Genomic DNA, 25115 nt, shown 5'->3' with positions numbered 1-25115 from the left:
GAAATTTGCATGTGTATTTCAGGTCCATGTTTTTGCTGTACATAAAGCACTGAATTTCCTAACAAGCTGACTTGAAGACTTAGTTGATTGTGAAGCGCACTTTTTTTTTTTTTCAGAATCGGTACTGACAGCCATTTTGCTGTAGTATATGGAAGTCCTAATCATAAATCAGTAAATTGTTTTCTTGTATTATACTGCAAAGTGTTTTGCATTGTTCAGATTGAGTGTTCAATTCATATAGGCTGTTTTTGTATAGTTGTAGTGAATTAGATGTGTCATACCTGTATATGTGTGGCCAGACCTTTCTAATTAGAGCTGTTAATTTCTCTATATAAAAATACCTTGACTTTAAGTGAGTCTATCTTTGCACTCACCTCCTTCACAAGCATTTCCATCAGTTCGAGGTGTGAATTAAAGTACAACTTGCCAAAGTTGCCAGGTTCTAGATGCAATTCCTTTAAAAACTTGGGGATTTTTCAATTCAAAGAAATTAAAAATGCAAACTTATTTCTCCACTTCCCTCCTTTTTTTTCCTCCATTAAGAAGGTAAATTCATTAGCCTCGCAACCTAAAAAACACAGGAAGGGCATTTCCTATTAATTTGAATCTCATAAAAATATTGGTCTCTAGAAAATATCTCACAGTTCGAGTAACTGCATATTTTTAGCACAGTACTTGTCTTGTACAGTAGCTTAGAAAACTACAGCTCAAGCTGATGTTTGTATTGCTGAGCCTAAAGAAAAGAGAGTGAAGTCACACTTATCAAATTCAAAAAGTCCAGTTAGGTAGACATTTATAATCTTTGTACAGTGTAAAAAAAAATCACATCCAGGCTGGATTATTTTAATATCAGTGCAGGAAGAAGCATGTTGTAAGTTAAGGAAGTTAGTTCTTCCAGTGTTGTGTTGGCTTCATAGTAAGTGATATAATTAAAGAGGCAGAGTCTGAAATTCATTGTCCTATATTATAATAATCTAGGATCTTTGAAATATTTATTATCAGAATAATGAAAGTCAATTGAGAAATGTAAAAATTATTGTTTACATAGTAATGTCTCAAAACTGATGGTAAGGCATTGTATCATACTTCATCACACTTTTCTGTCTTGTCAGTTTCAGAATATAAGCTCGACTGAGCTTTAAGATAATAGGTGAGGGTTATCTCTTAGGGATCTGACATAGGAAATGGTGGCTTATGGACTAGGTTTTTAGTTTCCATTTGAGTAAACTGTTACTGTTTCCATTTTATTTAACCAGAAATTTTGAATTTTTTATATGCATCTTGAATTTTAGAGAAGCAGTTTATGAAATTCAGAAAAGCCTTAGATGGAGTTTTTTTGTCCTGTTTTTTTACAGAAATGGACTTGAGCAATTCTCAAAATTGCCTGTCTGCAAGGTTTTTGTGAATGTACAATAGTATCTCATGTGCAGCCACTGACACTCAAATTCAATTAAAAAATCTTATATATATTTTAAAATAATTTTAAAAATTATCTTTTTAGAAATCTGACCTGTGTATTTATGTTCCTGTCAATCCTTTCAAATTCTGAATTAAAACATTAAATTTTTTATCTTCTGACATTCCCAGTGTTGTCCATAGTGGCTTAAAAGTCATTGCTCCAGGTAATGTAGTCCCCCGTTTCTCCTTTTCTATCTTTCTTCATGTCTAATTGCTGAAGGAAGGCTTTTTATTTTTCCTCTCCTGTTGTTACAGAACTTTTACTAAATAAATTTACTACTGTGCTAAAGAAATACTAGCACTTTTACCCATTATTGTTCCCTTTCAGTGTAATTTCCAGAAGACAGTTGCCTCTTCTTACAGACTGTCAGGAAGATGTCACTCAGCAGTGGTTATCAGGCAGAAAATCTTATTTAAATCCATATACATAATTTCCCATGATACTTCTTAAATGTTTATAACAAGATACCTTATGTAAGATAGAGCAAGTTACAAGAAACTATAGGCACTAAAAACGTAAAATTATGCCTTAAAGTAGACCAAGAATTTTGCTGTAAGTTGTTTCTATTGGTGAAGTTGTTTCTTTATTTAAGCCTATTTCCCTATAGGAAATGTTTAAAAATTAAAAAAAGCAGATATGGGAAAATGGTTTTAAAGTCCAAAATCTTACTGAAATTGTCTTCAAGGCCAAGTTTACTTTGTTAATAGCTCCACATCCCCACCCCCATAGAAGCAATCTACTGTAACAAACTGTCCTGGTTTAGGGTAAATTTGAGACAAAAGCTCCAAAGGGGTTCCTCTAGAAAGCAGATTCAATCGGCCCCTCCCCCAACTGGTTCAGTTGCTTTGCCTGTTAAATAAACAGGTTTTTTCCATTTTTCTCCATGGAAAAAGCATTCACCAGCACAAAAAAAATTAACAATATAAACCAATAAAGCATCTTGCCAATCTGAAGAGATGACAACCTCAGAAAGTCCTTTTCGTGGGTTACAGCTCAGCTCATCCAGTCTATTATCAGTCCCTCTGGCACTGGAAATGCCACGGCCCAGGCCCAGCCTGGTGGGCCACAGTTGCGAGCTGCCGGTGCTCTTCTGGGTGTTCAGTCCAGAGCAGGTTTAAACAGTTCAACAGAAAAGAAAAACCACAGTTCAGGGACCTTCTCTGCCTCAGTATAGTAGGAGTCCTAGTAAAATACATGTATTATGTAGCAGCCTTGCCCTGATCCTAGTTGTTCTAAATGGGCTGCAGCTGTGATGTCCTTAATTGGGTGGCAGCTGTGGCTAATGAAGATAACTGGGATAAAAGGAGGAATGGGGTGGGGGGTTGGCTGGTTAGGGAGAGCTTTTGAGGAGCCCTGACAAAGAAGCAGGAGCAACTCTGCTGTAGAGCTGCTTGTGAGAAAACCAGCCAGGAGGTATGGGACTCTAGAATTATAATAACAACACCTCAGATAGCTAAAAACTAGCTAAAAGCAAAGGAAAGCTCTGTCCTGCTGTTTGTCCGTCTGCAGACAACACAGTCCAGGAGCAGGAATGTGTAGGAGTGAGTGCAGTTTCTGATAACAAACTGCGCGCTTCTTCTCTCCCCCCCTTGCTCTCAGAACCAGTCTTAAAGGTGCAAAACTTATTTCTGGACTAAGCAGATGAATGGGGATACAATTCAGCACCATGAAGTCACCCCAGGACAGAAACACACAAAAGTAAGATATCAGGATCAGGTATGGAGTCAAATTACATAAATTCTCATCTCAAGTAGTGGAGTCTTAAAAGTTTTGGGTCTCTTCAGTGAAATTTCATGTTGAGCAACAAAGTAGTAATTTCACATGACATTTTTTTCTCCCTGGTTAAAGTAAGTATGAAGTCTAAACATTAGGGCTATGTGAACAACATAGGTTGGAGAAAACGACCTCCCTCATATACCTTACCTGGTATTCAAAGAGTATGAAGGTTAGAATCCCAAGCATCAGCATGCAAGCTGTGTGTGAGATGCATTGACTCTCAGATGAAGAATCTGCAGGATTTATGGCCTTCTAAAAAGAAATTATTATATTTTTGGGATGTTGAAATGAAATGCTTCTAAAGAATAGCTTATTGGTCTGGAATACACATAATAAAAAACTGAACTGTGAATCTTTGTAAAAAGTATTCTTCAGCATCTCAAAGCTGAAGCAGAGAGCTTAGAAGCAGGTTGCAGGAAAAGGGGATTTATACTAGTAATGGTAGTTAGTGCTCCTAGTACTCTTAGATGTCTTCCTCCAGACACACAAAACTAAAGAAAAATTACCCAGTAAATAAAAGTCTTGCAGTCAGTTAAATGCTTCTAATACTATGAAGCTACTGATGCAATTTTTTCCCACAAGAAATAGATTACCTAAGAGCAAGCTGATATGGAGAAGAGTGCAGTAAGATTTCAAGTATTGTAATCAATTAACATCTGTGCAGATAAAGAAATTAAAGATTACTTGTTTTGTTCATGAGCCTTGTTTAATATGAGGTAAAAGCTGGTTCCCCAATAGTTTTACATTTCCTCCTACGAGGATTTGCTTTAAAAAGGGCTTCAATAAAGCCATGAACATTTTTTCTTCAGTGCTTCATAAAGAATAAACTTCTACAATCCAAAACAGAACTCAGTCTACTCCTAACTGCTTTTCTTTTTATCTTCCTCTGTCAGTCATTTATTTCTCTCTCACCTAGCTGGTGTCTATTCTGTTTTATTTTACATTTGACATTATAAAGTTATCTGTTTATCTGTGACCATATTGTCCTACTCTCTATTGTTTTCATTTTCCATTACATTTAAAGCAAATTTTTTAAAGCCATTGCTTACTTCCCTTTTTTGTTTACCTTTTGGTTAGAGCTGAAATTTCTTGCATTTGCCTGTATTGCTCTGTGAGTGAAGCCCCTCTCGTTGGGCCCCAGAGGCTCCCCTGATGGGGGAAAACCTCCTTTTAACAGTTCTGTGCCAGGATTGAGAGACGCATAGGACTTTTTTTGGTCTTCAGGTTGCTGTGCATTGTTATCAGAAAATTGGCATGTCATCTGCCAGACTTAGTGCGCAAGAAAGTACAGCAAAAATGGTCGCAAGATGTATGGTTTCAAGGTCTTTTAAAGCTGTTTTATCCAATTAACTCTTAAAATGTACTTTATTTCTACCTTTCTACCAATAACTAATCCTTTGTCTGTCCATGTAACCTCTGCACTGCGGCTTCCTGTGGCAAATCACCCTGTGCCACCAACACTGCAGAAAATGGAGTAGATGAAGAAGAAGCTTGAGACAACACCCAAGATCGTCCATCTTGCCTCCTATCTACCTCTATACTAAAATCCCAAAACTCTAAATTTCTCACCCTGTGACAAACTACACTATTCTCTATGATCTATTTCACACACTTGTAGACTCCAGTCCATCCCAAAGTCTTGGAAGTCTTCTCCATGGGCCAAGGTTAAAGGCAGTGCTTCTCTGGGGGCCAGGACCCATCAGGGCAGGCAGAGAAATATTCCCTGTGCCCTGGGTTCTAACATTGCTCAAATGATTTTATAAATTATTTGTTTCCATCTCCTATATTCTTCTTTACTTTTTCATATTTTAGCCCAACAGAAGTGACTTTTAGATTATATTTTTTCTGAGTGTAGGAAAACTGATTGTCTATCAGAGGTAAGATAGGTTAGCAGCGTCACTCAAAGAACTAAAAATATCTTTTGATTGCATTTTAAAACAGCTGCAAGCCCACAAAATTAAATTAATTAATCACACTGAAGTTCATGCATCTGCTAATATTTAATTTTGAAATTAATAGGACCTAGATTATTTAATATATATGCCAGATATAGAATACTGTAGGCATAAATTTGAAAACTCAATGTTAGCTAATCATATTTCAGTGCATTAAAATTTCTTCATTCCTTCTTTTATATTTTAAGAGAAGCACTTTATCTTTTTTGGAATATAATGTTTTAAGTGATTAACTACCCTTTGCTAATGGGAAATGAGAAGTCAAATACAAAAGCATATGTGTGGGGTGTGATATCCATGTTTTATCTTTCCAATTCCACCATTTTACTCCTAGTAGAGAGAATGGGTGGTTAAAATGCTTGCTTACAGATTCTTGTGGATTTTGTGATAGCTCCTGCAGATGTTAAAGGATGTTAATTATACAAGATGCTTCCAGCTTTTTTTTGTCATTGTTGTTTCTTTTTTATAAGTATTCTTTCTCTTTTACTTTAGATATGCTTGATACAGTTATTTTTCTTACTATCTGAAAAGAAATATTCATATGACCATGCATTCTGACAATAAAAATATTGAATACTCTCTGGGCAACTTTTCTATGTAATAGAGGTCTGGAGTTTATTTTAAGGTAATGAGTAAGATGTCACAGTCTTGAAATGATTCTGATTTTTTTTCCTTCATTAGCAGTAGTTTAATAGCTGTATGGGTATTCATATTATATATATTTTTTTCTGAGAGCAAAATATTTAACTTCCTATTTAGTTAATTCATTTGTACAAATTGTGTTTACATAATCCAGCATTCAATTATGAAATAATTTCATATTGAAATATTTTCTTAAAACTCTCTGAAACTTTAGAAAATATTTTCTGCCCCCAGTAAACATTTTTTTGGGAAACTAACTGATGCAGTTATGTTCCATTTATGTTATGTGAAATTACTAAATCTTTTCAGTCTCATGTCTTTGTTCATTTCTACTAACTCACAAGATTTGCTTGAAATAAGATTTACTGCCATGAATTAAGAAACTGTCAGCAAAAATGGACCATTTTTTCTCAAGATTTTATTGGTGTCTCTTTTTTAGTTTGCACTTCCTATGTGGTAAAAGTTGTAACATCCTGTAGTGGTTTTGGTTTGCTAATTCTTTGTTTCTTGGGTTTCGGCACCAAATAATGTGGTAGATTGAGTGCTGAACAAATGCCAATGCACCCACTAGAATTACTTACTCATTTTCTGTTGTGAGATAAGAATTAACAGGAAAGCAAAGCAGGCTCAAACTTTAAAGGGTATAGATAAAACTTTATTACAGAACTAAAAGAAAAATAATAAGAATCAGAATAAACTTTTAAAACATTTTTCCTCCCCCCAACTCTCTCACTGTCAATGTACAGAGACAAAACCTGGTATTTTCAGTCAGTTTACCACCTCTGGAATAGTCTTTCTTCAGTTCACTTAGGGAGAGAAGTCCCTCTTATTAAGATTATGGAGACTTCTCAACAATAAACAGTTCTCTCATGGCTTCAATTTCCAGGAATAGCAAACTCTCTCACTGTCAATGTACAGAGACAAAACCTGGTATTTTCAGTCAGTTTACCACCTCTGGAATAGTCTTTCTTCAGTTCACTTAGGGAGAGAAGTCCCTCTTATTAAGATTATGGAGACTTCTCCACAATAAACAGTTCTCTCATGGCTTCAATTTCCAGGAATAGCAGCAGTCCATAAATCTGAATTTGTGAAGTCCCTCCTATCTTTCACAGCCTCCCCACAGCTGCATTCCTGGGCCATGTCAACTTATTAGGGTGCTATTTTTAAGGATGAGCTGTTCTAGCATAAAAACAAAAGTTCTCTTCATCTATCTCTGGGAAAGAGAGGTTTTCTTCTTCTATTCCTGGGGCAAGGTTTCTCATCGCTCTCATTTCTCTCTGTTCAAACTTCTCATTTGATCACAGCTCCTGCAACATCTGCTTATTTTAACACTAGTGCCTCTGTTCATGCCTGTGGTTAGAATGCTACATCCCTCCAATGCATTTAATGAGTTATAGGGAAAAAGAGTATGATGTATCAATTATATTCTTTTCCATATCTTTACAAGAGGATTTCAGCCCAAAACTAAGGCATCTCCTCATTCTCCTCCAATCTGGAATTTGACTTCTTTACTGACCTCAGTGTCTCATGTTGTGTTTTACGTGTCTTTGCTCTTTTCTTTCACTCGAGATAGGAGCAATGTTTTGCAAGTTTCATCTGTGCAGTGAAAGAGTTAATATCTTGCTCAGGCCTTCGGGTGGTCATGTGATTTTTTGCAGGAGCTGTTTACCATGAAGATGAAAGTTTCTTCAGCGGCCATGCTGGGAGGATGGGGGAGCAGCTAGGATTTCAGTAGCCAGGCTAGGACTCAGCTGCAGCACGCTGGGGCTGATGGCCTCCCCTCCCCTGCCTGGCAGCTTTGAACTGGTCCCACAGCCTAGTCTCCCCCTACCCGGCCAACACACTGGGAGGGGGAGAGGGAAATTCTCTCTCTAAAAGCCAGAAGAGAAAGAGCTTTTCCCAGGCTTGCCTGTCTTTAAAATATGAATCTCACAGAGGCGGATCTAGTTTTTTTAATTATTTAATAGATTGTTATTTCTTAGAGCCTAGCTAGCTATTGGTTTTGCTAGACACAGAGGAAGCTCTTTGTAGCTCTTCTCAAAAATTACTTCCATAGTTAGCTCTTTCCCTTCTCACCACAAATCAATTAATGCAAAACCAGCACACATCTGAAATGCAAGAAAGCTTCCTCTTATTATACAGTTCAGGTTTGGTTTAGAAAATTGGCTAAATGTTAAGCAAATTAGTTATGGAGATTTTTTAAATATTAGAAATTAACCAACTTTTTTTTATCAAATGTTTGGTTTTTTATTATTAGTGGCACTACTACTAGTTTTGTATTTATAGTGGGATATATTGCCTGATAGAGGTATTCTCATAATTACTTTGATTGCTGAAATATTTTTGCATTCTTTTCTCCTTGCTTAAAGTAGGTATAAAATCGAAACTTTAGAGTTTATTACATTTTCACACTATGCAGTTCTGGTCTCATGCCTGCCTGATTTCAGAATATGGACCTATGCGCCTCCATTCTTACAACAATGTGAATACAAAATCTAACTTTAGGTGTCTACCTAAAAGTGAGGCATGAGAAAAAGGACCAGTGTTTTATTTCTGGAACAGGAGGTGGGTGAAAAAAAACTTAGGTATGACATTATTGGTGTTAATTTTGTTTTGACAGTATGCTTTTCCAGAATCAAAGGGCAAAGCCTCTGTTGCATGCCTTAATTTTGGAAAAATGTATATACATTTTGACTGGTTTCTGTAGATTATTTATTATTATGGTGGACCTAAGATATTGGATAAGAAGGAGATGATTTGTTATGAGCAAGTGGCTTCTGTGGACAGTCTTCAGTTTGACAAAACCAAGCTTAGTATTGGGTTCAAAGGGTAACTGAGACGGGGTTGCTTTGAATCCCTTCTTTCACTTCTCTAATTCTCATGTGCATTAGAATTCATGAAATGTATGCATTGGGTGGGGTAAGTAATACTGTGAAAAAATTGTTATGATTATGGTATTTTCATGCTAAATAAGTTTGTTTAAGGTTTGTGACTTTGCGTTTTTCTTCCCATGACCAATAGGGCAGAGTTTAAATTTGACTTTTGTTTTGGTTAACCTTGTTAGCTAATTTGTATACAGTGCAGCTATAGATTGCATGCACATGTTTTGCAAATTTGGAGCTTTCCTTGAATATTTTCAAAATGTAACTTATGTGACAAGTAGTTTGTTTGGAGATGTTCCTCTATTTTTAGATTTTATTTTATTTAATAAGCTATGAACTTTGTTTTGAGAACATATGCTCTCAGTATGTATTGTTGCTGTACAAGCAGATAAATGAACACTCTTGGGATGTGCATACTTTCTTTGCATCTTGCCTTCAGTCCTTATCCAGCTGGTTTTTTGGGCCAGAGAACCAAGTGCAATTAATTGTACAGGTTATACAAAAAAGTAACTGTCACTGGAGCATAAAAAAGGTCTTGGGCACACTTGTTCCCTTTATGGACTCTGGTACAGACATATACTGGGTGGAGACAGAATGGAAACATACCCTGGAGTAAAGAGATATTAACACTGCAGTTGTGTAACCCTGGTGAATCCCATAGCCGTCTTTGGGGTGCCAATTGCACCACTTCATGACTTTTTTAAAATGTTTTTATTTCTGTTGATCCAAAAAAAGAAAAACACAGAGATCAAAATTATTGACATTGAATTTTGTTTGATCATATTTTTCTTACGTAGTCTATATCTATTTGTAATCTACAGAAGGTTTGCTGTGTCTGTTGTAGTAAAGAAGCACTACCTTGACTTTGGAAAGTCTGACAGCAAATGTTTTTTTCTAACTGTACCATTTATAGGGCCGCACTATGTTGTTTTACATTTGTTAAGAGGTTTAGAACAAAATGGAAATCAAATTTTTGTGTGCTCATTTCTATTAATGTTTGTTAAATTTTTTTGCGGTAGTCCAGTAGTTTATTCTTGTATTGGGTTTGCATGGCAAGGTTTTGCTAGGGAGGCGGTACAGGCGTGGCTTTTGTGAGAAGCTGCCAGAAGCTTCCCCTATGTTTGATAGAGCCAATGCCAGCTAGCTTCAAGAGACACATTGATGGCCAAGGCCATCAGTGATGGTGGTACCACCTCTGGGATAACATATTTAAGCAGGGAAAAAAAAAACCTGTGCAACAGCAACTGCAGCCAGAAGAGAGGAGTGAGAATATGTGAGAGGAACAACTCTGCAGGCCCCAAGATCAGTGGAGAAGGAGGGACAGGAGGCGCTTCAGGTGCCAGAGCTGATTCTCCTGTAGCCCATAGTGCAAGACCATGGTGAGGCAGCTGTGCCCCTGCAGCCCAGAGAGGTCAATGGGGGAGAAGAGATCCACCTGCAGCCTGTGGAGGAGACCCACACTGGAGCAGGTGGATGCTTGAAGGAGTCTGTAAGCCTGTGGGAAGCCTGCACTGGAGCAGGGTCCTTGCAGGACCTGTGGAGAGAGGAGCCCACACTAGAGCATATTTGCTGGCCAGACTTGTGACCCTTGTGGAGGACTCATGCTGAAGCAGTCTGTTTCTGAAGGACTGCACCCCGTGGAAGGGACCCACGCTGAAGCAGGTGAATGCCTGAAGGAGGCTATGACCCCATGGGAAGCCTGTGCTGGAGCAGGGTCCTGGCAGCACCTGTGGACCTGTAGAGAGGAGCCCACACTCAAACAGGTTTGTTGGCAGGACTTGTGAAACTGCAGGGTAGTCATGTTGGGAGCAGCCTGTTCCTGAAGGACTGCACCCTGTGGAAGGGACCTGCACTGGAACGGGGGAAGAGTGTGAGGAGTGGTCCCCTTGAGGAGGAAGGAGCAGCAGAAACAGTGTGACAAACTGACCACAATCTCAATTTCTTGTCCCCCTATACCACTGGGGGAGGAGATAAAGAAAATTGTTAGTAACATTAAGCTCAGGAAGGAGGGAGAGGTGAGGGGGAGGTGTTTTTAAGATTTGGTTTTCTTTCTCATTATCCTGCTCTGATTTGATTGGTAATAAACTCATTTCCCTGAGTCTGTTTTGCCCATGACAGTATTTGGTGAGTGATCTCTCCCTGCCCTTATCTCAACCCATGAGCTTTTCATTATATTTTCTCTCCTCTGTTCAGCTGAGGAGGGGAGTGATAGAGGGGCTTTGGGCACCTGGCATCCAGCCAAGGTCAACCCACCACAATTCTTTACTGCTGCTTCTGCTCAACTAGGTGCTTGACATTGGAGAACTATAGTAGCACCAATAATTCAAAGATCCTTCAAGGATCATTTAAAACACAAATCTGCTGAGTACAAAACATGAATAACTTTTACACCTGCAGGGTGCACTCGGACTACACTAGAACTTATAGTTGTGCAGAAACAGGCTTCCTGTCTCATCTAAGTATTTTAACAGGTGTTCTGACATAACAGAACTTTTCTGCAGTGTATTTCAGTATTTCTTTTGAACTGGGTGTAGATGCAAAGTTAATATGTTATCAATCTTCTTTTTAAAAAACTGAAAAGATGTGAATAGTTTGGTTTGGAAGGGTTTTCCTTACTGTTATGATTTTTATTAAGAGTTAGAATCATAATGATATTCCATTAAAAAAAACCCAGCATCCTCCATTTCTATGACTAAGCTACAATGTCATATGTTGCTATATCATTTAGTAATAAAGGTAAAAAGGCCAGAATAATTTCATTGTACCGGTCTCTGAAAGCTAAACTTAAAGGCACATATCACAGTCAAATAGGAAGAATCTTGTATAATTTTAAGTTTTTGGAGGGTGGGAGTTTTTTACTTAATTCACAACATGTGATCTGATAAAATTGTGTGTTTTCTGGCATGAAATATTTGTATTTTTAAGAAAATTTTTTAATACATTTTTAATGTTTTCTTTGATGTTCCTATGCATTTTTTTAAAGCTGGCTTCATTCAAACTCTGGATTGAAAAGGGACTTTTGAAAGCTGAAATCTTTTGCGGTAAGGCTTTTAAATACTTTTTTCCCCATGAAACCAGTACTTTCTGGGTTTCATTTGGTTCTTTTTTTCTGCCTTTCCTTTCCTCTACTTTCTCTGTCAGCTTGAAACTTTAATACTCCCTTGACCTTTTAAAATTTAAAACATTAAAGGATTGAAAATAAAGCTGTTCAAAAAAGCACAAAATATACTGGATATTTGTGGTGGGTTGACCCTGACTAGATGCCCGGTGTCCACCAAAGCTGCTCTATCACTCCCTTTCCTTAGCTGGAGAGGGGAGAGAAAATATGACAAAATGCTCATGCCATGGGTAACCCAGAATGTTATTGTATTCCATATCCATCTGTGCCCAAAAATTGTTACTGTCTCTTTAAGGACCAGCAGTTCAGGCAGAAACAGAATCAGGAGTTCAGGGGATGGTAGGGCAGGTACTTTAAAGTCTGCTCTTTCCCAGGCAGCTCACTCTTTTTTTTGACTCATGATCTTTGCCTTGCTGGCTTCTTGGGTTTTGCCTTAGGCAGAGCTTGCTCTTTCTTGGTTGCTTTGTTTGGCTCTTGGTTTCTTGTTATAGAGCCAAGGCAGCATGGGCAGATGCTTTTCCTTTTTGGACTCTCTTTTTGGTTTTTTTTCTCAACTTGGAGAGACTGCCTTGGGGCGAATTCTGAGCAGTGGCCCCAGCTCCAGCAAGCCAGTCTAGATCGCCATTGGTGCCCAGCCAAGGGGAGAAGACCGTGAGCTGCCCCAGCCCAGCCACCTTGTTTTGCCTGCTCCTGTCATCTCCTGCTGCAAGGAAGGTGAAGTCCCATCCCTCTGTGAGTTTCTAGCCCTTGATCCAGAGAATACCAGTTGTAGCTCCAGACGTCAGGGAGATAATCAGAGCGGGACATGGGAGGAAGACTGACACCATCTTTCCCTTTGTCCTTCAAACCACATGCTTGGCTGCAGAGGGCCATCTTGGGGGGATATGCCTGGCATTTTGGGTCTCTCTGTTCTTGGGGGAAATCTGTGAGATTTAGCAATGTTTTATCTAGCAGTTATTTACTGGTTTGGTTGTTTTGGGGTTTTTTGCCTGTTGCTGTTCCACTTGTTAGTAAACAGTTACTGTTTCACCTATATCCACTTGTATTCATTCCTCATTGGTGGAAAGGGATTTGTTAGAACTTATAAAAAGAGGCAACTCATTCCAGAGTGTTGTCCTTTAATTTGTCTCAAACCAAGACAAATTTGTCACCCAATTTAAGGGGCATGAGAGAGAAAGTGGAAAAATTACAATTTTGTCTGGAACATTTTATACTGGATACAGAACTCACTGGTCAACATGCTGCCCTGTTTAATCATGGGTCTCTGGCACCTAGGCTTATATACATCTCCATATATATGGTACAATTTGCCTGGGAAATGGTTCTTTTTCAGATCGGGGACACAAGCCAAGATTGCTTTGTTGGTGCACTCTGCAATATCAGTTTTTGTTAAAATAACATCAGAGGCAATGAGATGTGTATTCGCTGCTGTTTTGCCTGTCTTGGTCTCAGCTGCAACTTCTGGGCGTTTAGTAATAATCACCCCCAGCCTGTTGGAAGAAAAGTAGGGGATGATTTTTCCCAGCCTTTTACATCCTTCTCCCCCTTCAGGTCTGACACATCACCTTTTGAGAATGTTCATTTCCGTCTGGATGTTAAAGACACCATGTTTTTGTTGTTATTTCTGTTAACTCTCCTCTATATGGCCTATAACACATTTAGAATCAGGGCTGAGATTTCCAGGGTGGTTGCTCAGAGATCTGCCTCAGTGGTGGAAAATCTGGAGTGGCATGGGATGTGGGAGGATATAGGCTAGATCCTGAAGAAAAACTCTGCCCCAATAGTTTGGAATTTTGTCCCTGAACAAATTCAGAACCCAGATAAGGTAGGGAAATATCTGAAAGAAAATTGCAATGACAGCTTCAATGAGGGGTAGCTCATTGCACTGTGCTGGGTCCTGGCTAATGCTTATCGCACACCTTACAGCAGCACCTACAGCTGGAGGGTAAGGAGAGCAAATCAGAGGACACCATGGTCACTCAGTGTGCAGTTAAACCAGAAGGGCAGCCTAAGCCAATAGCAGTTTCCCCCATCCAGAAAAGGAAGTATAAGACCAAATCCATTTGCCTGATGGATGATAACAGGGAGGCAGGACCCTCACAGGAAGCAGAAGAATCAGAACCAGAAATAATCACCAAATCTTCATCCTTAGAAAGTCTCTGCAATCTCAGGAAAGACCTCACCTGACAACACGACAAGTATATTGAGCTTGTTGATCTGAGTCTGGGACACTGCAGTGATGGTTCAGTTTTGGATGGTATTAAAGCAAGGCACTTGGGATCTCTGTTGTGTCATGAGTATCGACCAGGGGATCGTGAGGAGGTCTGAACCCCTCAGCCTCTGGATGCAACTCTTGGCCATTGTGAAGGAGAGATACCATTGTCCAGAAGATCTCCAGCTTCAGCAAGGCCCTAGGAAGACCATGGAGCAATGAATCCAATGCTTGCGAGAACGGGTTGTGCTAGAGATCCTTTTCTCAAATGACAAAACCACTAAGAGTCCAGACCTGGTAAAATGTACAACACTGATGTGACTCAAACTCGCATGACACAGGCATACTCACATTTCCTAGCATCACCGCAGTGGAATGAGGAAAACGAGACAGTGGGTACTATGGCTTCCTCTTGTTAGTTATTCAGGTACAGGGAGGGCCTTCCTCCACCCATCAGAGGTGATTTGAAAAGGGAGCTGAGCAGGTGGTTCCCTTCCTCTCATTAGCCATTCAGGCACAGGAAGGGGCTTCCTCTGCCCATGGTAGATGGTTTAAAGAAGGCTTTAGGGAGCATACTGACCTAGAGCAGGCAAACAGGGGCATGGCATGTCTTGGAAGGCATTGCGTGGCAGTTTGTGCAGACAGGGCAAGTGGGCAGGGTTGCAGCCGTTGTCCTGGTAGTGGGGTTTTATTTTGTGTTGGGATTTTGTTTGGTTGGTTGTTTTTTTGGTTTTTTGTTTTTTTCCTTAGTAATGGTCTCCAAACAATCAAAAGCTATAGCTAATAGAAGTATACCAACCCAAACAGAACCCCTCAAGGAGGACAGATTTGTCAAGACCCCTTTGTGCAAGGAGTGTTTGAGCCTGTCAGTAGTACCAGGGGATGGTGCAAAAGATGCCTGCATGCAGTGCAAACAGGTGAATGATCTGCTCTATCTGGTGGTGGAGCTTAAGGAGGAAGTAGAAAGACTAAGGAGTACTAGGGAAAGTGAAAGGGAAATAGACTGGTAGAGTTTCACCCTTCCATCCCTGAGAGAAGCTCACCAGGAGTCAGAGGACTCCCATGCCTCTTACCATCAGACAGAAGGAGGAGACCTAGTAGATGAAAGGGAGTGGAAATAGGTCCCTACTCGAGGAGTTAGTAAAAATACCTCCCGACCCCTATCACCCACCCACATGTCACTTCAGAATAGATATGAGGCCCTGGATGAGGAGGGTCAGCCAGATATCAAAGAAAATGATCTGGCTGGAGAGCCTCCCAATTAGACTTTGTCTGTCAGATGGATCACTACCTCTAGTATTAAAAAGAAAAGAAGGGTAGTCGTAGTAGGTGACTCCCTCCTGAGGGGAACAGAGGGCCCTGTATTTTGACTGAACCCATCCCACAGGAAAGTCTCCTGCCTCACTGGGGCCTGGGTACAGGATATCACTGGGACACTGCCTTAGCTGATTCAGCTCTCTGATTATTACCCACTGCTGATACTCCAGGTTGGCAGTGATGAGATTGAAAAGAAGAGCACCAGGGCAATTAAAGGGACTTCAGGGCTCTGGGTTGATTGGTTGATGGGGCAGGAGCAGACGTGGTGTTCTGCTCAGTCTCTTTGATAGCAGGGACAAATGATGATTAAAGAAAGATAACCCACATTATCAAAAAGTGGCTTAAGGGCTGGTACCATCAGCAGAATTTTGGGTTCTTTGATCATGGGGCAAGTTTTATGGCACCTGGCCTGCTAGAGCCAGATGGGCTCCATCTGGCTAACAAGGGCAAAAGGATTCTAGCCCATGTATTGACAGGACTCATTGAGAGGGCTTTAAAATAAGTTCAGGGAAGGGGATGCCACTAGACTATCCAGAAACAAGCCCAGAGGTGGTAAGCCAGTTGGGGGTGAAATCAGTAGCCCATTTGAAGTGCGGGTATACTACTGCATTCAGCATGGGTAACAAACAAGAGGAGCTGGAAGCCATGGTACAGCAAGAAAGCTATGATGTACTTTCCATCATGGAAACATGGTGAGATGACTTGCATAACTGGAGTGCTACGATGGGTGGCTACAAGGCCTTCAGAAGAGACAGGAAAGAGAGAAGAGGTGGAGGGGTGACTCTGTATATTAGGAAGGCCCTCAACACCATGGAAATTGAAATTAATTATAAGGTTGAGTGCCTATGGGTAAGAATCAGGGGGAAGGCCAACAAGGCTGACATCCTGGTGGGAGTCTGTTATAGACCACCCAACCAGGATGAAGAGGTGAATAACTTATTCTACAAGCAACCAGAGGATGTTTCAAGATCACCAGCTCTTGTTCTTGTAAATGACTTTAACCTGCCAGACATCTGCTGGGAACTCAACACAGAAGAGAAGAGGCAGTCTAGGAGGTTCTTAGAGTGTGTGGAGGACAACTTGTCACAGCTGGTGAGTGAGCCTACCAAAGGAGGAACTACACTAGATCTTCTGTTTGCAAACAGAGAATGACTGGTGGGAGATGTGGTGGTTGGAGGCCATCCAGGGCACAGTGATTATGAAATTATAGTTTTCAATATTTGGTGAAACGAGGGGCATCAATGAAAATTCTACACTGGACTTCTGGAGGGCAGACTTTGGCCTATATAAGAGACTTATTTGGAGAGTACCTTGGGAAGCAGCCTTTAAAAACAAAGGAGTTCAGGAAGGATGGGTGTACTTGAAAACAGAAATCTTGAAGGCACAGGAACTGACTGTGCCTGTGTGCTGAAAGAGGAGTCGACAAGGCAAACGTCCAGCCTGGGTGGGCAACAAGGTTTTGAAGGAACTTAGGAACAAAAAGAGGGTGTATCATCTTTGGAAGGAGGGACAGGTCTCTCAGGAAGTATTTAAGGGGGTTGCTAGGTCATGTAGGGAAAAAATTAGAGAGGCCAAAGCTCAGTTCAAATTTAACGTGGCAACTTTTGTAAAGGATAATGAAAAATGCTTTTACAAATATATTAACGGCAAAAGGAAGGGTAAGACCAACCTTTGTGCTCTACTGGATGTGGGAGGGAACTTAGTAACTGCAGATGAGGAGAAGGTGGAAGTGCTTAACGCCTTCTTTGCTTCAGTCTTTAGTGGGAGGATGCTTGCCCTCAGAACAACTGTCCTCCTGGTTTGGTAGATGGTATCAGGGAGCAGTCAGTCCTGGCTCACTTGGGAGGTCCTAGGTGACTGGAAGCTGGCCAATGTGATGCCCATTCACAAGAAAAGATGGAAGGAGGATTTGAGAAACTACAGACTGGTCACCCTGACCTCAATGCCTGGCAAGATTATGGAACAGTTTATATTGAGAGCCATCACATGGAGGATGGCTGGGGGATCAGACCCAGCTAGCATGGGTTTAGGAGGTACGGGTCATGCCTGACCAACCTGATCTCCTTTTATTACCAGGTGACCCACCTGGTGGTTGTGGGAAAGGCTGTGGATGTTGTCTACCTGGACTTCAGCAAGGCCTTTCACACCGTCTCCCACAGTATACTCTTGGAAAAGCTGGCAGCCCATGGCCTGGTCAGGAGCACTCTTTGCTGGGTTAAGAACTGGCTGGATGGCCATGCCCAGAGAGTGGTGGTGAATGGTGCTGCATCCAGTTGGTGGCAGACACTAATGGTGTCTCCCAGGGATCCGTATTGGGTCCTGTCCTGTTTAATATCTTCATTGATGATCTGGAGGACGGGATTGACTCTACCATCAGCAAATTTGCAGATGGCACCAAGCTGGGAGCATGTTGATCTGCTGGAGGATAGGAGTGCTCTGCAGAGAGATGTGGACAGGCTGAATAGATGGACTGAGTCCAATAGTATGAGGTTTAATAAGACCAAGTGCTGAGTCCTGCACTTTGGTCACAACAACTCCCTGCAGCACTACAATCTGGGTACAGAGTGGCTGCACAGCAGCCAGGCAGAAAGGGACCTGGGGGTACTGGTTGACAGCTGACTGAACATGAGCTAGCAGTGTGCCCAAGTAACTAAGAAGGCCAATGGCATCCTGGCCTGTATCAGAAACAGTGTAGCCAGCAGGACAAGGGAAGTCATTTTTTCCCTGTACTCAGCACTGGTGATGCTGCACCTTGAGTACTGTTTCCAGTTCTGGGCCCCTCAGTTTAGGAAGGACATTGAGATGCTCGAACGTGTCCAGAGGAGGATGACAAGGCTGATGAAGGGCCTGGAACACAAGGCCTATGAAGAATGACTGAGGGAGCTGTGGTTGTTTAGCCTGGGAAAAAAAAAAAGGTTCAGGGTTGACCTTATCAGTTTCTACAACTTCCTGAAAGGAGGTTGTAGTCAAGTGGGGTTTGGTCTGTTTTCCCAGGCAACCTCTGACAGAATGAGAGGGCAGAGTCTTAATCTGCACCAGAGGAAGTTTAGGTTAGACATCAGGAAAAAATTCTTCATGGAAAGAGTGGTTTGGCTTTGAAATAGGCTGCCTCTGGACATGTTGGAATCACTGTCCCTGGACATGTTTAAAAAATGACTGGACATGGCACTCAGTGCCATGGTTTAGTTGATAAGTTGGTGTTGGGTCACAGGTTTGACTTGATCATCTCAAAGGTCTTTTCCAGCCTAGTTAATTCTGTGATTCTATGACAAGAAGGCTCCAGACACATGAAGACACTGTCCATGCCCTCAAGAAGAGCCCAAATCCTGGCTGTGGAAACAGACTTGACCAAGCATATGCAGAAATTGGAAGACAGGATTGAAGAGACACATCAGAAATTCAGCAAGGAGCTTAAAGAGAGCCTTCTCCAAGTCTCATCAGTACAGACCAAAGACCCTGTTATCAGAAGCAGACCTTGCCTAGCTAGGGAGCGGAGGTACACTCCATGAGCAAACCCATGGTTCCTCCTGTGCAAAAATGGGGAAGACAGGAGAAGATGGTATGGAAAACCCACTTTTGTCCCTACAGCACAGGTGCATAAGCTAAATGAGGAAACTACTAACAAAAGGAGTCCTACAAGAATGAATGTATCTCCTGAGTCTTGTGACCAAGCTGCTAAACATAGCAGAAGGCAGGATGACATGTCAGATCCCCTTGAAGGAACCTCCAGAATGTTTTCCCCCCACCCACCACCAGATAATGTTCTGTTGATGGCCATTTATCTCTTTGGGTATCTTTGGGCTACTCCCTGTCTGTTGGTATATTAAGCCTATCTCCTTAGAGTGATGCTATATCTCTTTAAAAAATAAAGAAAATTCCTTTCCCCAAGGCAAAGTCAAGTTAAGCCTAACTAGAGAGACAAAATACAAATTTAATAGTTGTATTGTTTCCAACAGTGCCTACAGGCAGAGGTTTTTCTTCTGGTCGGAGAAGAGGAGGAAGTGAGTAGATGTGAGGGAAAACAACATGGCGGCACCAAGGTCAGTGGAAAAAAAGGCAGGAGAGGAGGTGCTCCAAGCACTGGAGATGAGATTCTTCTGCAAGCTGTAGTGAGGACTGTGGTGAAACAAACTATCTCTCTGTAATGCATGAAGTCCACAGGTGATGCAGAGATCCACTTGCAGCCCATGGGAAAAGTGCTCATGCCGGAGCGGGTGGATGCCAAGGAAAGCTGTGATCTAGTGAGAGACCCAAATAGAGAGAGAGGACCCCTGCTTCCAGAGATAGAGAAGGAGAGCCCTTGCTTCCAAACTAGAGCAGCCTATCCTTAAAAGACTGCACCCCATAGATGAGTCACACATACCACAACAGTTTTGGGAAGACTGTCCATGAAAAGAACCCCAGGGCATAGCAGAAAAAAGACTTCTCTCCCTGACCAAACAGAAAAGGATTTTGAATGTCAAACTGCCCAAAAACCTCCACACCGTCTCCCTGCGCTGTCGATGGGAGCGGGGGGCTGGGGGGGGAGAAAGGTGTTTTAAAGGCTTATTTTACTTCTCATTATCCTCCTCTGACTCTGTTAATAATAAATTTACTTTATAACTTTAAATTTGAACCTGTTTTATCCTTAGAGTATTTTTTCCTAGTCCTTATCTCAACTCATGAGCCCTTTGTTAATTTTTTTCTTCTCCTCTACCCAACTGTAGCAAGAGAAAGTAAGCCAATGACTTTTGTGAATGCCTGGCGTTTGGCCAGTGTCAAACCATGATAGGACAGAACCTATTTCTATTACTGGGGTGACAGAGGTATCTCAGCATTTGACTTTGTTTGAAGCTGAGGTGAGCTTGACTGGGAAGGAGGGGAAAAAACCACCCTATTGTGACTGGTCCAGAGGCTCTGTGCATCCTTGGTATAGATTGCCTCCAGAGTGGTTATTTCAAAGACCCAAAAGGACTCACGTGGGCTTTTGGGATAGCTGCTGTGGAGACAAAAGGCATTAGACAGTTGAACGCCTTGCCTGGTCTCTCAGAGGAACTTTCTACAGTAGGACTCCTGTTGGTTGAAGAACATCATGTACTGATCGCCTTCAGAGCAGTGCATCGTCAGTAATACTGCACAAACCAAGACTGATTCCCATCCGTATGATGATCCATGAACTGGAGACACAGAGACTTGTCAGTAAGACTCACTCTTCAACAGCCTCATTTGGCCTGTGCATAAATATAATGGGTAATGGAGACTAACTGGACTATCACTGAGTGCTGCCATGACAAACATGCTCAAACTTCAGTATGAACTGGAGTCCAAGGCAGCAAAGTGGTGCCACTATTGACATTGCTAATGCATTTTTCTCCATTCCTCTAGCAGCAGAGTGCAGGGCACAGTTTCCTTTGACCTGGAGGGGTGCATAGTATACTTGGAATCGACTGCCCCAGGGTTGGAAGCACAGTCCTACCATCTGCCATGGACTGATCCTGCCTGTACTGGAAAAGGGTGAGGCTCCAGAACACTTGCAATACATTGATGACATCATTGTATGGGGGAACATGGCAGAGGAAGATTTGAGAAAGGGGAGAAAATAATTCAGATTCTCCTGAAAGTGGATTTTGCCATCACACAAAGTAAAGTCAATGGCCTGCCCAGGAAATTCAGTTCCTAGGGATGAAGTGGCAAGATGAATGCAGACAGATTACAACAGCTCATGAGTTTAGATAAGGACAGGCAGAGATCACTCACCGATTACTATCATGGGCAAAACCGACTTGGCTCGGGAAATTAGTTTAATTTATTACCAATCAAATCATAATAGGATAATAAGAAATAAAACCAAATTTTAAAACACCTTCCCTCCAACACTCCATTCCTCCCAGGTTTAACTTCATTCCCAGTTTTTGATACCTCCTTCCCCTGAGCAGCGATAGGGGATTTGGGGTTGTGGTGAGTTCATCACATGTTTCTCTGTTCCTTCACCCTCCCATTCTTCTGCTCTAGTGTGGGGTCCCTCCCACAGGAGACAATCCTCCATGAACTTCTCCAACATGAGTCCTTCCCACAGGCTGCAGTTCCTCACAAACTGCTCCAGCATGAACCCCTTCCACAGGGTACAGTCCTTCAGGCACAGCCTGCTCCAGCATGGGTCCCCAGCAGGGTCACAAGTCCTGCCAGCAAACTGCTCCAGCGTGGGCTCCTCTCTACATGGGTCCACAGGTCCTTGACAGGACCCTGCTCCAGCATAGACTCCTCACAGGTTCACAGCCTTCTTTGCACATCCACCTGCTCTGGCATGGATCTCCTCCACAGGCTGCAGGAGGATCTCTGCCCTGCCATGAACCTCCATGGGCTGCAGGGGCACAGCTGCCTTATCATGGTCTTCACCATGGACTACAGGGGAATCTCAGCTCCAGTGCCTGGAGCACCTCCTGCCCCTCCTTCTTCACTGACCTTGGGTCCTGCAGAGTTGTTCCTGTCACATATTCTTACTCCTCTCCTCTGGCTGCTGTGTGCAGCAGGTTTTTTTCACTTTTGAAATACGTTATCCCAGAGTCGCTACCACTGTTGCTGATTAGCCTGGCCTTGGCCGGCAGTGGGTCTATGTAAGCCACCTGGCATTGGCTCTATCAGACATAGGGGAAGCTTCTGGCAGCTTCTCACAGAAGCCACCTCTGTACCACCTCTGCTACCAAAACCTTGCTGTGCAAACCCAATACAATCTTATAAATTCTCTTGAAGTCAGTCTGAAAGAAAATATTTTAATATTTTTCAAAAGTAATTTGTGGAACATTTAATTTAGATCTACAGTAACAAATTGGGAAAGAAAATTTCAACATTTATTCTCTTTTTAAAAAATTTTTTTCAGCTCCCTGCCATTTCAAAACTAGCATGTTTTTTAAATCCTTATCTGTAGTGAAAAGGTCAACTGGTTCTGTGGTAATGCAGGTGCTAACAGTATTGGACTGAGATATCACTAAAATATATGGAGACCATTTGACTAGCATGTTTGTACTGTGGCTGACTGTATAAAATGGATTTTTCTAAAAGAAAATTGGAGTTACTTCTCTGTTTCAAATTTGCTTGTGGGAAAAGGTTTTAAGGATATACATGAGGAAATTGAGGAATATGTGAATGGACAGATTTTTCAGGGGTTGCAAATGAGTCTCTTGCACAATGGGATGTCTGCAAGGGATAACAAAGCACTCAGGTAGTTTCTAAACTACCTTCAGGAAGTTTCTAAGAACCCTATCTGTTCCTTCTTGGATGCTTATCATCTTTTGTGGTCTTTATGCAGAGCTTTGTGTGTGCTGTTCTTGGATACCATATGAATCAGCAGTGTGTGTGATGTTTTACCCATCTGATAAATAAAATTGCAGCAACAATATTTTTAATATTCTTCATTGAGACTGGCTTTAATAAGAGAACTGCTTTCTTAAGTTGCACTGCAATTAATTTATGCAATCCAGTAGGTCTTTTTTAATTTCTGTCATTTACTAGCTAGGATAGGCAGTAGAAAACAGCTTTTTATGAATGCATCCCAAGCAGATGGTACAATCGTCTGGATGTGCTGAAACAGATGCCATATTTAGAAGCATTTTCTACATAAAATCAAATCATGTCTCTTTCACATTCTAATGTACATTCTCTTTGGGTCCTGCATTGCTAGGTTGAACTACATGAGAATTGGATTATATGATTTCTTTCCCCTTCGGAAAGGAATGAAAATTAGATCTCTCATATAAGGCTGTCCCAGTGAGACTAAATATACATAAATATACTTTGGAGAGGATTTGACAGTATAAGAGTAGGTGATATAGCTGAGATGCAGGTTGAAATGTCAAACCTACTTTTAAGGTTGGGGTTAACACCTGACTAAGTATTGTATTCAGTACTGTTTCTCCAGTGTTGAGATAGTCTCATTAAGCCATTATTCCTTAGAATGACAGCTATTTCTCAGCAGGGTATCAAATTAAGTTTTTTTTTTCACTAAACACCTGTGCAGGTTTTGCCTGAGATAGAGTTCATTTTCTTCACAGTAGCTAATATGGGGCTGGTTTGGATTTGTGCAGAAAAAGTTTTGATAATAGAGATGTTTTAGTCATTGATAAGCAGCAGTTGCACAGTGTCAAGGCCTTTTTTGCTTCTCACCCCACCTCACCAGCCAGTAGGCTGAGGGTGCACAAAAAGGTGGCAAGGGACACAGATAGGAAAACTGACCAAAGGGGGATATTCCATAAGATATGAGGTTATGCTCAGCATATAAAGCTGGGGGACGAAGAAGGAAGAGGGGGATTCTCAGAGTTATGGCATTTTGTCTCAGCGAAGCTATGATTACAACAGCAAAGCTATGATTTCAACAGCAAAGCTATGATGTAGTCGCCATCACGGAAACATGGTGGGACGACTCACATACCTGGAGTGCTGCACTTGATGGCTACAAGCTCTTCAGAAGAGACAGGAAAGGGAGAAGAGGTGGAGGGGTGGCCCTTTATATTAGGGAGGCTTTTGATGCCATGTGTATTGAAACTAATGATGACGAAGTTGAATGCCTATGGGTAAGAATTAAGGGGAAGGCCAACAAGGCTGATATCCCACAGGGAGTCTGTTATTGTCCACCCAAACAGGAAGAACAGGTGGACAACTTATTCTATAAGCAGCTGGAGGATGTTTCAGGATCACCAGCCCTTGTTCTCATAGATAACTTTAATCTACCAGACATCTGCTGGGAACCTAATATAGCAGAAAAGAGGCAGTCCAGGGAGTTTTTAGAGTGTGTGGAGGACAACTTCTTGTCACAGCTGGTGATTGAGCCCAGCAGGGGAGGGACTATGTTAGCCCTATTGCTTGCAAATAGAGATGGGCTGGTGGGAGATATGGTGTTTGGAGGCTGCTTGGGGCATAGTGATCATGAAATTATGGAGTTTTCAATATTTGGTAAAATGAGGAGGAACATCAATAAGACTTTTACACTAGCCTTCCGGAGGGCAGACTTTGGCCTATTTAGGAGACTTATTCAGACAGTTCCTTGAGAAGCAGGCCTTAAAAACAAAGGAGTCCAGGAAAGGTGGGTGTACTTCAAAACAGAAATTTTGAGGGCACAAGAACTGACTGTCCCCATGTACCAAAAGATGAGTCCATGAGGCAAACATCCAGCCTGGATGGGCAACAAGGATTTGAAGGAACTTAGGAACAAAAAGAGGGTCTATCATCTTTGGAAGGAGGGACAGGTCTCTCAGGAAGTATTTAAGGGGGTTGCCAGGTCATGTAGGGAAAAAATTAGAGAGGCCAAAACTCAGTTAGAACTTAATGTGGCAACTTTTGTAAAGGATAGTAAAAAATGTTTTTACAAATATATTAACGGCAAAAGGAAGGGTAAGACCAACCTTTGTGCTCTACTGGATGTGGGAGGGAACTTAGTAACTGCAGATGAGGAGAAGGTGGAAGTGCTTAACGCCTACTTTGCCTCAGTCTTTAGTGGGAGGATGCTTGCCCTCAGGACAGCTGTCCTTCTGTGTTGGTAGATGGTCTCAGGGAGCAGAATGGTCCCCCTGCTATCCAGGAGGAGGCAGTCAGAAAACTGCTGAGCCTCTTATATGTTCATAAATCTATGGGACCAGATGGGATCCAGCCCAGGGTGATGAGGGAGCTGGCAGATGAGCTTGTGAAGCTGCTCTCCATCATTTACCAACAGCCCTGGCTCACTGGTGAGGTTCCGGATGACTGGAAGCTGACCAGTGTGATGCCCATTCACAAGAAGGGTAGG

General features: G+C 41.7%; 1 protein-coding gene across 1 annotated transcript in view; it reads left to right on the top strand.

Annotated features, from left to right (window-relative positions):
* Positions 1-25115, top strand: part of LOC134431409 (guanine nucleotide-binding protein G(q) subunit alpha) — a 190918-nt gene that overhangs the window by 91473 nt on the left and 74330 nt on the right. The window lies entirely within an intron of this gene.

This window comes from Melospiza melodia, chromosome W (assembly GCF_035770615.1).
Source record: "Melospiza melodia melodia isolate bMelMel2 chromosome W, bMelMel2.pri, whole genome shotgun sequence".
NCBI classification, from domain to species: Eukaryota; Metazoa; Chordata; class Aves; order Passeriformes; family Passerellidae; genus Melospiza; species Melospiza melodia.
Note: the sequence above shows the minus strand (reverse complement) of the source record. Positions and strands in the feature narration are given on the sequence as shown.